Source organism: Anopheles aquasalis, chromosome 2 (genome assembly GCF_943734665.1).
Source record: "Anopheles aquasalis chromosome 2, idAnoAquaMG_Q_19, whole genome shotgun sequence".
Classification (NCBI taxonomy): Eukaryota; Metazoa; Arthropoda; class Insecta; order Diptera; family Culicidae; genus Anopheles; species Anopheles aquasalis.
This window is the reverse complement of record NC_064877.1, coordinates 38,220,001-38,229,261: the sequence shown is the minus strand read 5'-3', so window position 1 is coordinate 38,229,261 and position 9,261 is coordinate 38,220,001.

Here is a 9,261-nt window from a genome sequence, read left to right as displayed (position 1 = left end):
CTGTTTTCATCGCGAAAGTGTTCGACCTGGGGTTCGTTCGGTTTTGTGTGGTACCTTCGCCGAAACCGGAACCCTGAAAGGGGATCGGAAAGGGATCGGAAAGGGATCGAAAATGGATTCTGTAGAATGTTTTAATGGGCACAAAACTTTCAGCGTGCGTGCTTGTATGTATGTTTGCATGAAAAGGCAAGTGAGGGAAGAAGTTGCTGACAAACATGCACCGAGGAGTTGGTTAGGCTCGTCTGGCTACGTTGCTGATGACGCAACATCGATTTGCAACCCTCGGTGAGCTACTGATTTCACTTCATCGGCATGATTTTCGAACGATAAGCGGATTCCAATACGTCAAGTCAGTTAGCGAGTTTGCAGAGTTTTGTGTGGAAATCGTTGCTAAGGTAACGGTTGGCTCACTTGGTCGTTGCTCACTTCGATGCAGCGGCATGAACGCATCTGTAAATTTTGATTTCAGCCTTTTTCGAAGCGCAAGTCGTACCACGTTCTTCCTCACGTTTTTTACAACCAACACTTTTATTCGTCTTCTCTTCTCGGTGTCAAGATCGCTTCTCCTCGTCTCTTCTCTGTCAATCTCCCTTATCTATCCTCGCTTCTCTTCCGAAGGACCTGTTTATCTCGCCCGATCGAGCCTCTGATCGTATACCACTTTTTCACGCAACACCCCCTCTCGTAACACCACCTACTAGCGTGGTTTTACATCCTTTCTAATTCCTCTCTATCCTTCTTCCCAGTGTATCTATTCTCTTCTACACTTCTTGTTTTTCCTCTACTTCTAGTACGGCTAGCTTCGCGGCAGGTCGTCGTACAATATTGCCTTTCACGGTTCTCACCTCCACCTGTCGAACCCTACCGTCGCTACCCTTTCTCAGCGCTACTACTTCGCCACGTTCCCAACTATTCCGTCTGTTCTCATCATACATGAACACTAGATCACCTAGCTTGATAGGTTTTACTTCTTTGAACCACTTAGTTCGTTTAGTAAGCGTAGGAAGGTATTCCCTTAACCATCTTTTCCAAAACAAGTCGAGCTGCAACTGAATCTGCCCCCAGGCTGTCCGTAATGCCGCGCCAGAATCGGCAGGGTCCTTCGCCGGTTGCCTCACACCGCTAGAGCTTCCTAATAAAAAATGGTTTGGCGTCAACGCTTCGCTGTCAGCTGAGTTCAAAGGAAGATAGGTTAGTGGCCTGCTATTAACTATCCCCTCCGCTTCTACCATCATTGTCATCAACGCCTCATCGTCCAACTTACGGCTGTTGTTATACGCCGTACTCGCTGCGGTTTTTACGGATCGTACCATCCGTTCCCATGCTCCCCCCATGTGGGGCGTCCCTGGTGGAATAAATTTCCACTCCGTGTTTGTATTCGTGAATGTTGTCGCTACCAACTCCATCTCTTGTTTTAACAGATTTTCTGCACCTTGGAAGTTAGTTCCGTTGTCGGAGTATATTGTAGCAGGTGCCCCTCGACGACCGATAAACCGTCGTATCGCCTTTATGCAGGAGTCAGTGCTCAACGAGTGCACCACTTCTACGTGTACTGCTCGGATAGTTAAGCACGTAAACAAGGCAACCCATCGTTTCACGTTGCTTCTACCGCGAATCACAAGCAATGGTCCAAACAAATCAAGTCCTGTGTGCGTAAACGGTCTTTCGTAGGATGCAAGCCTTTCGGTTGGCAGTGGTGCCATCATTGGTATTTGGGGTTTGGCCCGGTAAACTTTGCACCATTGGCAATTATTCGCCGCGCGTCTCACCTCTACCCTCAGTCGAGGAATGTGGAACTTTTGCCGTATTTCGTTTACTACCGTTTCCGTATTAGCATGTCGATATTTCGTGTGATAATCTTGTATCAATAATTCTGTGAATCGGTGCCTTCTCGGCAAGATGATGGGATGTTTAGTATCTTCGGTCACATTAGGCGCGTTAGTGATCCGTCCATCCATCCTTAGCACACCATCTCCATCCACCCACGGCGATAACTGAGCTAGTTTACTGGTCTTTCCGACAATGACCTTTGCGTTCAGCTGTCCGAGTCTTTTCGCATTTGCTATTCTGGCCAACTCCGCCGCGAATACTTCATTTTGTGTTTGGCGTATGAGTGTAACAGTGGCCCTTTGTAATTCGTCAGATCGTAAAAGCTCCACCTTTGCTGTTCGAACTCTTTTGCTGTTTCTAGCGCTCTTTACGAACCTGTTTCTGTTTCCTTTGCTGTTTCTAGCGTTCTTTACGAACCTCAACATATAGGCTAACACGTTCGTCAAACGCTTTAAACTTGAAAATTGTTGCAAGTCAATTACCGTTTCGGGTCGGGTCACTTCTTCATGTACCAAAGCCTGTCTTATTTCTTCGCTAGTTTCCCATTGTTGGCTTCGGGGCTTCGGCCACATTTCCTTTTGCTCTTTCAGGAAGGGCGGTCCGGTGTACCACAACTCTTCCCTCTCCTGGTCGGGTATTTTCGACCACTTAGTCGCCGTGTCCGCCGGGTTCATTCTCGTCGGTACCCAACGCCATTCATTTGCATCGCTTTTGGACACGATTTTTCCGACTCTTACTGTTACAAATTGACGGTATTTACGCGGGTCCCCACGCAACCATCCCAAAACCGTCGCGGAATCGGTCCAAAGCGTTCTTCTCACTGGTTTAACATCGTGACTGTCTTCTACAGTGTGCATTAGTCTCACTCCCAGTTCGGCCGCCATCAGTTCGAGTCGAGGGATCGATAATGGTTTTAACGGTGCTACTTTACATTTGGCTGCCACTAACACGCACTCGACTCCTTTCTCCCTTACGAGTACCTGGTGAAACATTTCTTTGATGTCCGCCGTAACCCCTATTGCGTACTGTCGGAATCGCATCAACACCGCTGGTAAAGACGCCAACTGATCAGGCCCTTTCAAAAGGCACGAATTTAGCGACACTCCGTGGGCACTCGCAGCCGCATCCCAGATTAGCCGAACTTTCTCTGGTTTCTTCTGGTTCGTTACTATCCCAAGTGGCAAGTACCACACTCGTCCTGGTTTAGCATCACGTATCTCGTTGTCAGTGATCTTACGCGCATATCCTTTCTCCAGATACCGGTCGATTTGCCCTTGAATCTTCAATCGCAGTGAAGGGGTTTTTCGCATCCTTCTCTCTAGGCAATCCATTCGGCGCATCGCAGCCTCGTAGCTGTTGGGCATATCAATCTTATCCCATTTCCACAGCAATCCCGTCTCAAAGTGTTGCCCTACTCTTCTCGTTGTTGCTTCCAACAGATTCATGGCACGGGTATCTTCTGGCGACATAGGTAATTCCGTAGCTCTCAACTCTTCGAGTTCATAGTGTTGACTCACCATTTCGTGTATCTCATCCCCGTTGCACGCGCATTCGTGGTAATTGCTGGACGCGAATGCTCCCATATCGTTACCGCCGTACAAACACCATCCCAGCTGACACCGAGCTGCTGCAGGTTCCCCTCTCTGTCCTAGCTTGTGTTTACGGGGTAGCATCACTTCTAGGTTATCCACTCCTATCAGGATCGTGGGTACTGCTTTCTGGTACGATGGCAGCGGAATACCTGCTAGATGTGCGTACTTCTTGCACAGTTCATTCGCGCATTGGGATTGTGCCGATATCCCTAATTTCTTAACAGTGCGGACTCTTTCCAGCGATTGCCTTCGCTTTCCTCCAACCCTAGAAATTGAGAGAGTTATCATCTTTGAATCATTTTCTTCTCTTACCACTCCTCCCGTCCACTGCAGGCAGAGCGTTTTTCTTATTCCTTCTAGCCCCAGCATCGTAGCTACTTCTTCCTCCACCAATGTCACCGATGAACCGTCGTCCAGGAACGCGAACGTTTCCAGTTCACCGTGTTCTCCGTGCAATACGACCGGTACTATCCTGCGGTACGATCCATCCTCTACCTGGTGAGCGGCTAGCGGTGCTGGCGTGGTTCCCCTAATCTCGTGCAGCAATTGGTGGTGCCGGTATCCACAATCATCGATTCCACACCTACTCTGCTTCCTGCAGTTTCTGGGGCCATGCTTACCCAAACAATTCCAGCACAGTCGCTCGGCCCTCACTGACTTCCACCGATCGTCGACGCTCATCTTCTTAAATTCGTCGCATTCCGTTACCTTGTGCCCTTGTTTTCGGCACACAAAACAGTCACCGCCGCGCGGCGTGTTCACTTCGGTGTGCGTTGCCACCGTTTTCACCTGCCTCTTCTCGTTGGCACCCTTCACCGTCGGGTTGCTGTGTCCTGCGTACAGTGTCACTTTGCTTACTGATCGCGCCACGTCAAACATGAATTCACTGAAGCTTGCCAGGTTTGCTGCCGTTTTCGATCCCGTTAGGTGGTTGCCCCATGACAACCGTACGTGTGCTGGCAGCTTCTCTACCAATTCCATCAACAAGACCGGGTTTTCGAGATGGCCCTTTTGTCCGGCTGCAATCAAATGATCACTGAAACTGCGCACCGCAAGCGCAAAGTCGCACAGCGTTTCTAAGCGTTCTGCGCACGGAGCCGGTACTTTCCGAACTTTCTCTAACAATGCTTGAATCAGGATCTCCGGCCTTCCGAATAACATTTCTAAAGTGTCCAGCACTCTCGGCAGCGCTTCGGGCAACATCAGGCTCCCAGCTACCGCGTCGAACGCTGCTCCTTTCAGACAATTCCTCAGGCGGATCATGTTTTCTCTGGCCGAATACGCCCCCGCGATCGTCGTTTGCATATACGTTCCGATGAAGAGTGGCCAATCTGCCGGGTTGCCGTCGAAGGTCGGCAATTCCCTTCCCATCGCCTTTCTTGCTTCTCTTTCGGCCGGTGTAGGGCATCGCTCTCCGCGTTGCAGCACATGATCGGGCACCGGCACGTTGCCAAACAATGAGGTTAGGTTCGGCACGTGTTGCGTTTCATTTGCCTCACCTGATTCTTGTCCCCACACAGGATGATTCAACGCCCGCTGCATCCTATCGATTTCTTCACTCACTGGTGTCATCGGTGGGCGATTCTGCTCCGTCGTCGCTTCTAATTTCGCTTTCAATTCTGCAACCTCTGTCTCCAAATTTCGCATTTTTTCCGACGACGCCTTTTCCGACACAGATGTGTTCTGCTTCACCAACCTTTTTTTTGGTGCCATTACTCGACGATTCGTAATCACGTTCACTTTTTCCTCACCGAAGAAGAAAGAATAAAAGCCTGTAAATTTTGATTTCAGCCTTTTTCGAAGCGCAAGTCGTACCACGTTCTTCCTCACGTTTTTTACAACCAACACTTTTATTCGTCTTCTCTTCTCGGTGTCAAGATCGCTTCTCCTCGTCTCTTCTCTGTCAATCTCCCTTATCTATCCTCGCTTCTCTTCCGAAGGACCTGTTTATCTCGCCCGATCGAGCCTCTGATCGTATACCACTTTTTCACGCAACAGCATCCAAGTAGACATCTTCTTGTTGGAATTCTTGGAATGGAACAACACAACCTAGAGACAAAAGTCGGTTACGGTCGTTATGATATGAATGATTAAAATAAATTAAAAAATCTTGGCTGCCAGTCATCGTCATAAACCACTGCTCAAGCTGTCGTTGTCTCAAGAACACAATTAAGTGAAATATTCCACCCCCCCCCCTCCACCTGAAAAAGACGCCATCATCACCATAAACAACTGGGGCATCGGATCTTCGGTGAAGGTGATGATACGTTGCCGGTGACCTCCCACAACACACCAGCGCAGGAGAGGGTTCACTCCGTGGCCTCGTGGCCCTGTTTCGAGCGAATAATATTTTGATTACATTTTCGTGTTTCCTCACCTCTTGTTCGCCAGCCGCAGAGTGTCGAGTGTCTTATCGTTCCAGTTCAAGATGGTTATGGAGACCCGGGACCGTGCTCTCGTCTCGTGAAGCCACTGCAGAGCAGAATGCATCGGATAGGGCGGTAGGGGGAGACGCTCAAGCAAACCGCAATCGCCACGGTCTGGAGCTGCAATGCTAAGATTGGAATAAATATGCAGACAAACTCACCAGCTTGCCAGCCATCCAGCCAGACCAATCCAATTATAATGGAACTGTGCTGAGCTCACCAAAACGAGAAGCTGCCGTTCGCGATGCGGTTCTGGAGCTGTCCGAAGAAGTAGAAGAAAAAAAAAATAAGAAGAAGAAGATGACCACAACGCAATTAGAATAAATCGAAAGCCTGACTGTTTTTTGGGGTATTTGCATTTGGTTGGTTGGTGCTGCAACCGGATCAGTTTCATTTTATATTCGTGGCCTTTGCTGCAAAAATACAATACGAACCAACTGCACTGCCCAAGATTCTGTATCGCAGGTAGAAACAAGACAGCTCGGCCTCTGAGATCAGTGGAATAGAGAGGAATACAGAGAGTGCCCCCCCTCCTTGGTCATTTGCACCGGATGGAATACGTGAGCGAAAGGAACAGCTTTTTTCCCTCCGGCAAACAAAGGCTGCGTGTTTCGTGCTCGAGGTGCATGAGGTGGGTCATCGGCCTCATCGGCTCATCGGAAACCAGATGTCTTTTGCTTGTCTCCATCACCCTCAAAAAAAAAAAAAAGGTCAAACCCGAAGCATAACTTTCGCCAGTTTATGACGCGCTGGACATGCGGCCCAACAGTACCAGGGACCTTTACGAGCATCCTGCACGGGACTCCTCTCCGCTGAACGTAAAGCTGGACGCTGGATGGACGCACCGAAAACGAAACGCGGATCGAATCGCTGAGCATCGGCATCCGTTGTCGCTGGCTCCGTACTGTAAGCAAATACCTTTCCACCTTCCACCGCGGGGATGAATTTGACGACAAACAGAACAGTGCCCCCATCGCCGCCTCCCGGTCCAGCCTGGGCACATCGAACCGGTTACCTTTGCTTCATTTTTCATGTGAGAGTCTCTGTATGTGTGGGGCACCGGGTTTGGGTTTGAAGTCAATATCGGTTACGGTCGAGATTCGTTCAGAGTCTCCTCAACGGCAACTCCACCGCCTCTCACTTCGACTGATTTCCCGGGGTTTGTTGTTCTTTCCGCGTGTTCGACTTCCAAAGTTTGAAGTCAAGAACGTTCCACTTCCCAACAGGGAGCATCGACGGAACTAACGGCCGGAATACCTGACCGAAAAAGCTTCCCCCCGCCCCGCCTGGTATGAATAAAAAACCAGGCACTGTAAATTGCCCTCATCCAAAATTCATGCGGTTTCGCTCTCGTCGGTCCTCGTCGGTCCAGTCAGTCGCAGTCAGTCTGTCTGTCAGTGGAGTCTGGCCGCATCGAGCTGGCTCCCGGTGGTGACTTGGCTTTGAAATTGGCATGGAGGAGGAGGAGGAGTAGGTGGAGGAGGAGGAGGAGGACGGAGAGGAGGAGTGCTCTCTGGATTCCCCGTCACCCGTTCCCACCATTTCCTGGTGGTCGCAAGCTGGAGAAAGGCTTTTGGCTGCTTAACCGTGATGCTTTTTCCGTAAAACCTTCCCCTGGCACCCCGCACAACACTGCACAGGTTGTTGTTTGTGGCAACACCACCCACCGCGCCACCCATCCGGTCAGGTAGAACGGTCCGCTGGGGAGGCTTTTGCGGGAGCAGGAGGGACAATTTTGAAATCAAATTGTATCTCTTCGGTGTAGCTCTTAGGTTCCTATCCGTATAGCGCCCCTTGCTCGGGTGCTCCTGGTCCTGCTGATCTAGGGACGGTCGAGTGGTTTGCATCAGCAGCGGACGTAGCTACGTACCGTTGATCGTTGTTGCTGTTGGAGGACGGAGCTCGAGCTCATGATCCGTGGAAAATAACGAGCAATGTACATGGTTGTTACGTGAAGTTCATGCAGCACTAGCACTCGGCTCTCTTGTGCTGCTGCCCTAGTTGGTTCGCTGGTTGGCTCTTTGGTGAAGTGTATTGTGTTGAATTTTGTCTTACAATCCCCATTCAAATGGGAGCTTTGTGCTGGGATAATTTACGATTTAAAACGGTGCAATATTGCACGAAAGCGCTCACCGTCGCGGTGATTGCTCTCGTGATTGCTCCACGCAGAACGCTTCGTGAACGTTTGCAATGAACGCGTAGTGTCATGAACGCGCACGTCGTAGTCGTGCTGTTAAGAAAGTACACGGGTATCAAGGGGTATCAAGGGTGTAGTAGTAAGTGCTATGTTAGAGACATTGCTACCATTGGCTAAATGGTTCCCGGGCAAAGGGTTTATTAATTATGAGTGCACCGGTTTTTTGCAAACGTCTGTAGGCAATTGAAATACCAAAAGGTTACTCATTTTTTAGACAGCTCATCATAAACGACGGTATCGTGTATCGTTCACGTAAAGCTTTTTTTTTAAAGAAACTTTCCCTTATATTTTATCAGGAATCATACTGGTTGAAATATGTGTCCGTATAATTATTCTTGATCATGTTCTAATAAAAATCACAATCATCATATTTTGAACAAAATTATCACAAATTTATGCCAACCATGCTCTAGCTGGCTATCAGCTAATAGGGAGCGGCACGAAAAAGATGAAGACGTGAGAACAAGGATTGAATACGCTTTGAGGATGCTACTTTTAAATGGTTATGCTTCAAAAGCATTTGTAGGGCTTTGAGGTGGATTACATAGGATTTATTAGTGCTATTACCTTCATAGGGAAGTATTTCGAAATGGCTCACTAATAAGATATTTTTTCATGATTAAAAATTAAACTTGAATTGCTTAAATAACAAATTAACTGAAAGATATTAATTGAAAACAGACAATTTTCGACATTGTTCAATAGATAAACAGGAGTAATTAACCAAAGACGAGTAAAGAGTACGAGAAAGACATTATTCAATACACAAAAAGGAGTACTCTAACATGACTGCACGTACTGTAAACTGTATCGTTTCGTTTGAGTGGGCAGTTTTTCCCACGCCCTCTGGGAGGCAAGCATGTTTGTGAAGCTTCCAGGCGCTGAGAGCGAGGGATCTGTGGCCGGGGCTGTTATATTGGGAAATAATAAACTCCTGGAATGATTGAAAAAATAGTTAACAGTATTTTAAAGATTTCAGATGTTCACAGTTTAATCGCTTCCTGTTTGCTTTTCCAGTTTTTTCACGGTAGTTCTTCATTCCCTTTTACATCCATACACAAGAACACTAATGATCCACAGGCATTGTCTAGTGGAACGCTCTCTCGACTTTGGAGCTGCTTATTGATCCGTTGGCTTGTCTGGTTTAGATCATGCGATTAAATATGTCAGCATAAGTCAGTTAGTAATGAAATTGTATTTCATTTATTTAGTTTTA